This window comes from Narcine bancroftii, unplaced genomic scaffold, assembly GCF_036971445.1.
Source record: "Narcine bancroftii isolate sNarBan1 unplaced genomic scaffold, sNarBan1.hap1 Scaffold_158, whole genome shotgun sequence".
Taxonomy (NCBI): Eukaryota; Metazoa; Chordata; class Chondrichthyes; order Torpediniformes; family Narcinidae; genus Narcine; species Narcine bancroftii.
In genome coordinates this window covers 7,274,962-7,283,629 of record NW_027211893.1, presented here as the reverse complement: position 1 = coordinate 7,283,629, position 8,668 = coordinate 7,274,962, and positions in this window count along the sequence as shown.

The window sequence follows — 8,668 nt, the reverse complement described above, 5'->3', positions numbered from 1 at the left end:
CTGATTCCCCATATCTGATACCCCGCCTCTGTTTCTGTGCCTCTTATTCCCCGCCTCTGATTCCCCAACTCTGATTCCCCACCTCTGATTCCCCAGCTCTGATTCTCCGCCTCTGATTCCCCGCATCTGATTCCCTGCAACTGATTCCAAGCCTCTGATTCCCTGCCTCTGATTCCCAACCTCTGATTCCCAACCTCTGATTCCACACCTCTGATTCCCCATATCTGATTCCCCGCCTGTGTTTCCCCGCCTCTGATTCCCCGCCTCTGATTCCCCATATCTCATTCCCCGCCTCTGATTCCGCATCTCTGATTCCCGGACTCTGATTCCCCACCTCTGATTCCCGGCCTCTTATTCCCGGCATCCGATTCCGGCCTCTGATTCCCGGCCTCTGATTCCCTGCTTCTGATTCTGATTCCCTGCCTCTGATTCCCCATCTCTGATTCCGCACATCTAATTCCCCGCCTCTGTTTGCCCGCCTCTGATTCCCCGCCTCTGTTTCCCCATATCTGATTCCCCGCCTCTGAATCCCCAACTCTGATTCCCTGCCTCTGATTCCCCAGCTCTGATTCCCCGCCTTTGATTACCCCCGTCTGATTCCCAGCCTCTGAATCCCCGTGTCTGATTTCCTGCCTCTGATTCCCCACCTCTGATTCCCCATCTCTGATTCACAGCCTCTGATTCCCCACCTCTGATTCCACATATCTGATTCCCCACCTCTGTTTCCCCGCCTCTGATTCCCCGCCTCTGATTCTCCATATCTCATTCCCCGCCTCTGAATCCCCATCTCTGATTCCCGGACTCTGATTCCCCACCTCTGATTCCCGGCCTCTTATTCCCAGCATCTGATTCCCGGCCTCTGATTCCCGGCCTCTGATTCCCCGCTTCTGATTCTGATTCCCTGCCTCTGATTCCCCATCTCTGATTCCGCACATCTGATTCCCTGCCTCTGATTCCCTATCTCTGATTCCCTAAATCTGATTTCCCGCCTCTGTTTCCTCGCCTCTGATTCCCCGCCTCTGATTCCCCAACTCTGATTCCCCACCTCTGATTCCCCAGCTCTGATTCCCCGCCTCTGAATCCCCGCATCTGATTCCCTGCATCTGATTCCAAGCCTCTGATTCCCTGCCTCTGATTCCCAACCTCTGATTCCCCACCTCTGATTCCCCATATCTGATTCCCAGCCTCTGTTTCCCCGCCTCTGATTCCCCGCCTCTGTTTCCCCATATCTGATTCCCGGCCTCTGATTCCCCGCCTCTGATTCCCCGCCTCTGATACCCTGCCTCTGATTCCCAATCTCCGGTTCCGCACATCTGATTCCCTGCCTCTGATTCCCCGCCTCTGATTCCCCGCCTCTGATTCCCTGCCTCTGATTCCCCACCTCTGATTCCCCGTGTTTGATTCCCCGCCTCTGTTTCCCCACCTCTGATTCCCCGCCTCTGATTCCCCAACTCTAATTCCCCGCCTCTGATTCCCCATATCTGATTCCCCGCCTCTGTTTCCCCGCCTCTGATTCCCCGCCCCTGTTTACCCATATCTGATTCCCTGCCTCTGATTCCACAACTTTGATTCCCAGCCTCTGATTCCCCAGCTCTGATTCCCCGCCTCTGATTCCCCGTGTTTGATTCCCTGCCTCTGATTCCCCGCCTCTGATTCCCCATCTCTGATTCACCGCCTTTTATTCGCCACCTCTGATTCCCCATATCTGATTCCCCACCTCTGTTTCCCCGCCTCTGATTCCCCGCCTCTGATTCTCCATATCTCATTCACCGCCTCTGAATCCCCATCTCTGATTCCCGGACTCTGATTCCCCAACTCTAATTCCCCGTGTTTGATTCCCCGCCTCTGTTTCCCCACCTCTGATTCCCCGCCTCTGATTCCCCAACTCTAATTCCCCGCCTCTGATTCCCCATATCTGATTCCCCGCCTCTGTTTCCCCGCCTCTGATTCCCCGCCCCTGTTTCCCCATATCTGATTCCCCGCCTCTGTTTCCCCGCCCCTGATTCCCCGCCTCTGTTTCCCCATATCTGATTATCCACCTCTGATTCCCAACTATGATTCCCCGCCTCTGAATCCCCGCGTCTGATTCCCTGCCTCTGCTTCCCCGCCTCTGATTCCCCAAGTCTGATTCCCCAGCTCTGATTCCCCGCCTCTGATTCCCCGTGTTTGATTCCCTGCCTCTGATTCCCGGCCTCTGATTCCCCATCTCTGATTCACCGCCTTTGATTCGCCACCTCTGATTCCCCATATCTGATTCCCCGCATCTGTTTCCCCGCCTCTGATTCCCCGCCTCTGATTCCCCATATCTCATTCCCCGCCTCTGAATCCCCATCTCTGATTCCCGGACTCTGATTCCCCACCTCTGATTCCCGGCCTCTTATTCCCGGCATCTGATTCCGGCCTCTGATTCCCGGCCTCTGATTCCCTGCTTCTGATTCTGATTCCCTGCCTCTGATTCCCCATCTCTGATTCCGCACATCTGATTCCCTGCCTCTGATTCCCCACCTCTGATTCCCCATATCTGACTCCCCGCCTCTGTTTCCCCGCCTCTGATTCCCCGCCTTTGTTTCCCAATATCTAAGTCCCCGCCTCTGATTCCCCAACTCTGATTCCCCACCTCTGATTCCCCAGCTCTTATTCCCCGCCTCTGATTCCCCGCATCTGATTCCCTGCATCTGATTCCAAGCCTCTGATTCCCTGCCTCTGATTCCCAACCTCTGATTCCCCACCTCTGATTCCCCATATCTGATTCCCCGCCTCTGTTTCCCCGCCTCTGATTCCCCACCTCTGTTTCCCCATATCTGATTCCCGGCCTCTTATTCCCCGCCTCTGATTCCCCACCTCTGATTCCCTACCTCTGATTACCCATCTCCGATTCAGCATATCTGATTCCCTGCCTCTGATTCCTCGCCTCTGATTCCCCGCCTCTGATTCCCAACCTCTGATTCCCCACCTCTGATTCCCCATATCTGATTCCCCGCCTCTGTTTCCCGCCTCTGATTCCCCTCCTCTGATTCCCCAACTCTAATTCCCCGCCTCTGATTCCCCAGCTCTGATTCCCCGTGATTGATTCCCTGCCTCTGATTCCCTGCCTCTGATTCCCCAGCTTCATTCCCCGCCTTTGATTCCCCCCGTCTGATTCCCAGCCTCTGAATCCCCGTGTCTGATAACCTGCCTCTGATTCCCCGCACTGATTCCCCATCTCAGATTCACCGCCTCTGATTCCCCACCTCTGATTCCCCATCTCTGATTCCGCACATCCGATTCCCTGCCTCTGATTCCCCGACTCTGATTCCCCACCTCTGATTCCCCAGCTCTGATTCCCCGCCTCTGACTCCCCAACTCTGATTCCCCGCCTCTGATTCCCCAGCTCTGATACCCCGCCTCTGATTCCCCGTGTTTGATCCCCTGCCTCTGATTCCCCAGCTCTGATTCCCCATCTCTGATTCACCGCCTTTGATTCGCCACCTCTGATTCCCCATATCTGATTCCTCGCCACTGTTTCCCCGCCTCTGATTCCCCGCCTCTGATTCCCCATATCTCATTCCCCGCCTCTGATTCCCCATCTCTGATTCCCGGACTCTGATTCCCCACCTCTGATTCCCGACCTCTTATTCCCGGCATCTGATTCCGGCCTCTGATTCCCGGCCTCTGATTCCCGCCCTCTGATTCCCTGCTTCTGATTCTGATTCCCTGCCTCTGATTCCCCATTTCTGATTCCGCACATCTAATTCCCTGCCTCTGATTCCCCACCTCTGATTCCCCATATCTGAATCCCCGCCTCTGTTTCCCCGTCTCTGATTCCCCGCCTCTGTTTCCCCATATCTAAGTCCCCGCCTCTGATTCCCCAACTTTGATTCCCCACCTCTGATTCCCCAGCTCTGATTCCCCGCCTCTGATTCCCCACCACTGATTCCCCATACCTGATTCCCAGCCTCTGTTTCCCCGCCTCTGATTCCCCGCTTCTGTTTCCCCATATCTGATTCCCGGCCTCTGATTCCCTGCCTCTGATTCCCCGCCTCTGATTCCCTGCCTCTGATTCCCCATCTCCGATTCCGCACATCTGATTCCCTGCCTCTCATTCCCCGCCTCTGATTCCCCGCCTCTGATTCCCTGCCTCTGATTCCCAACCTCTGATTCCCCACCTCTGATTCCCCGTGTTTGATTCCCCGCCTCTGTTTCCCCGCCTCTGATTCCCCGCCTCTGATTCCCCAACTCTAATTCCCCGCCTCTGATTCCCCATATCTGATTCCCTGCCTCTGTTTCCCCGCCTCTGATTCCCCGCCCCTGTTTCCCCATATCTGATTCCCTGCCTCTGATTCCCCAACTTTGATTCCCAGCCTCTGATTCCCCAGCTCTGATTCCCCGCCTCTGATTCCCCGTGTTTGATTCCCTGCCTCCGATTCCCGGCCTCTGATTCCCCATCTCTGATTCACCGCCTTTGATTCGCCACCTCTGATTCCCCATATCTGATTCCCCGCCTCTGTTTCCCCGCCTCTGATTCCCCGCCTCTGATTCCACATATCTCATTCCCCGCCTCTGAATCCCCATCTCTGATTCCCGGACTCTGATTCCCCACCTCTGATTCCCGGCCTCTTATTCCCGGCATCTGATTCCGGCCTCTGATTCCCGGCCTCTGATTCCCTGCTTCTGATTCTGATTCCCTGCCTTTGATTCCCCATCTCTGATTCCGCACATCTGATTCCCTGCCTCTGATTCCCCATCTCTGATTCCCTATATCTGATTCCCCGCCTCTGTTTCCCCGCCTCTGATTCCCCGCCTCTGTTTCCCAATATCTAAGTCCCCACCTCTGATTCCCCAGCTCTGATTCCCCGCCTCTGAATCCCCGCATCTGATTCCCTGCATCTGATTCCAAGCCTCTGATTCCCTGCCTCTGATTCCCAACCTCTGATTCCCCACCTCTGATTCCCCATATCTGATTCCCAGCCTCTGTTTCCCCGCCTCTGATTCCCCGCCTCTGTTTCCCCATATCTGATTCCCGGCCTCTGATTCCCCGCCTCTGATTCCCCGCCTCTGATTCCCTGCCTCTGATTCCCAACCTCTGATTCCCCACCTCTGATTCCCCGTGTTTGATTCCCCGCCTCTGTTTCCCCACCTCTGATTCCCCGCCTCTGATTCCCCAACTCTAATTCCCCGCCTCTGATTCCCCATATCTGATTCCCCGCCTCTGTTTATCCGCCTCTGATTCCCCGCCCCTGTTTCCCCATATCTGATTCCCTGCCTCTGATTCCACAACTTTGATTCCCAGCCTCTGATTCCCCAGCTCTGATTCCCCGCCTCTGATTCACCGCCTTTGATTCGCCACCTCTGATTCCCCATATCTGATTCCCCACCTCTGTTTCCCCGCCTCTGATTCCCCGCCTCTGATTCTCCATATCTCATTCCCCGCCTCTGAATCCCCATCTCTGATTCCCGGACTCTGATTCCCCAACTCTAATTCCCCGTGTTTGATTCCCCGCCTCTGTTTCCCCACCTCTGATTCCCCGCCTCTGATTCCCCAACTCTAATTCCCCGCCTCTGATTCCCCATATCTGATTCCCCGCCTCTGTTTCCCCGCCTCTGATTCCCCGCCCCTGTTTCCCCATATCTGATTCCCCGCCTCTGTTTCCCCGCCCCTGATTCCCCGCCTCTGTTTCCCCATATCTGATTATCCGCCTCTGATTCCCCGCGTCTGATTCCCTGCCTCTGCTTCCCCGCCTCTGATTCCCCAACTCTGATTCCCCGCCTGTGATTCCCCATCTCTGATTCACCACCTCTGATTCCCCACCTCTGATTCCCCATATCTAATTCCCCGCCTCTGTTTGCCCGCCTCTGATTCCCCGCCTCTGTTTCCCCATATCTGATTCCCCGCCTCTGAATCCCCAACTCTGATTCCCTGCCTCTGATTCCCCAGCTCTGATTCCCCGCCTTTGATTCCCCCCGTCTGATTCCCAGCCTCTGAGTCCCCGTGTCTGATTTCCAGCCTCTGATTCCCCGCCTCTGATTCCCCATCTCTGATTCACAGCCTCTGATTCCCTACCTCTGATTCCCCATCTCTGATTCCGCACATCTGATTCCCTGCCTCTGATTCCCCGACTCTGATCCCCACCTCTGATTCCCCAGCTCTGATTCCCCGCCTCTGATTCCCCAACTCTGATTCCCCGCCTCTGATTCCCCAGCTCTGATTCCCCGCCTCTGATTCCCCGTGTTTGATTCCCTGCCTCTGATTCCCCGCCTCTGATTCCCCATCTCTGATTCAACGCCTTTGATTCGCCACCTCTGATTCCCCATATCTGATTCCTCGCCTCTGTTTCCCCACCTCTGATTCCCCTCCTCTGACTCCCCATATCTCATTCCCCGCCTCTGATTCCCCATCTCTGATTCCCGGACTCTGATTCCCCACCTCTGATTCCCGGCCTCTTATTCCCGGCATCTGATTCCGGCCTCTGATTCCCGGCCTCTGATTCCCTGCTTCTGATTCCCCGCCTCTGATTCCCCAGCTCTGATTCCCCGCCTCTGATTCCCCGCATCTGATTCCATGCATCTGATTCCCAGCCTCTGATTCCCAGCCTCTGATTCCCAACCTCTGATTCCCCACCTCTGATCCCCATATCTGATTCCCCGCCTCTGTTTCCCCGCCTCTGATTCCCCGCCTCTGTTTCCCCATATCTGAACCCCGCCTCTATTTGCCCGCCTCTGATTCCCCGCCTCTGTTTCCCATTATCTGATTCCCCGCCTCTGAATCCCCAACTCTGATTCCCTGCCTCTAATTTCCCAGCTCTGATTCCCCGCCTCTGATTCCCCGCGTCTGATTACCGGCCTCTGATTCCCCGCCTCTGATTCCCCATCTCTGATTCACAACCTCTGATTCCCCACCTCTGATACCCCATATCTGATTCCCCGCCTCTGTTTCTCCGCCTCTGATTCCCCACCTCTGATTCCCAATATCTGATTCCCCGCCTCTGATTCCCCACCTCTGATTCCCCGCCTCTGATTCGCCAGCTATGATTCCCCGCCTCTTATTCCCCGCGTCTGATTCCCTGCCTCTGATTCCCTGCCTCTGATTCCACATCTCTGATTCACCACCTCTGATTCCCCGCGTCTGATTCCCTGCCTCTGATTCCCCATCTCTGATTCCCCATCTCTGATTCCCCAATTCTGATTCCCCTCCTCTGATTCCCCGTGTTTGATTCCCTGCCTCTGATTCCCGGCCTCTGATTCCCCATCTCTGATTCACCGCCTTTGATTCGCCACCTCTGATTCGCCATATCTGATTCCCCGCCTCTGTTTCCCCGCCTCTGATTCCCCGCCTCTGATTCCCCATATCTCATTCCCCGCCTCTGAATCCCCATCTCTGATTCCCGGACTCTGATTCCCCACCTCTGATTTCCGGCCTCTTATTCCCGGCATCTGATTCCGGCCTCTGATTCCCGGCCTCTGATTCCCTGCTTCTGATTCTGATTCCCTGCCTTTGATTCCCCATCTCTGATTCCGCACATCTGATTCCCTGCCTCTGATTCCCCATCTCTGATTCCCCATATCTGATTCCCCGCCTCTGATTCCCCGCCTCTGTTTCCCAATATCTAAGTCCCCGCCTCTGATTCCCCAACTCTGATTCCCCACCTCTGATTCCCCACCTCTGATTTCCGGCCTCTTATTCCCAGCATCTGATTCCAGGCCTCTGATTCCCGGCCTCTGACTCCCCGCTTCTGATTCTGATTCCCTGCCTCTGATTCCCCATCTCTGATTCCGCACATCTGATTACCTGCCTCTGATTCCCCACCTCTGATTCCCCATATCTGATTCCCCGCCTCTGTTTCCACGCCTCTGATTCCCCACCTCTGATTCCCCATATCTGATTCCCCAGCTCTGATTCCCCGCCTCTGATTCCCCGCATCCGATTCCCCATATCTGATTCCCCGCCTCTGTTTCCCCGCCCCTGATTCCCCGCCTCTGTTTCCCTATATCTGATTCCCCGCCTCTGATTCCCATGATTCCCCGCCTCTGATTCCCCAGCTCTGATTCCCTGCCTCTGATTCCCCGTGTTCTATTCCCTGCCTCTGATTCCCTGCCTCTGATTCCCCATCTCTGATTCACCGCCTTTCATTCGCCACCTCTGATTCCCCATATCAGATTCCCCGCCTCTGTTTCCCCGCCTCTGATTCCCCGCCTCTGTTTCCCCATATCTGATTCACAGCCTCTGATTCCCCACCTCTGATTCCCCATCTCTGATTCCGCACATCTGATTCCCTGCCTCTGATTCCCCGACTCTGATCCCCACCTCTGATTCCCAACCTCTGATTCCCCACCTCTGAATCCCCATATCTGATTCCCTGCCTCTGATTCCCCGCCTCTGATTCCCTGCCTCTGATTCCCCGCCTCTGATTCCCCAGCTCTGATTCCCCGCCTCTGAATCCCCAACTCTGATTCCCTGCCTCTGATTCCCTGCCTCTGATTCCCTGCCTCTGATTCCCAACCTCTGATTCCCCACCTCTGAGTCCCCATATCTGTTTCCCCGCCTCTGTTTCCCCGCCTCTGATTCCCCGCCTCTGATTCCCAGGCTCTGATTCTCCGCCTCTGATTCCCCGCCTCTGGTTCCCCGCCTCTGATTCGCTGCCTCTGATTCCCCATCTCTGATTCCGCACATCTGATTCCCTGCCTCTGATTC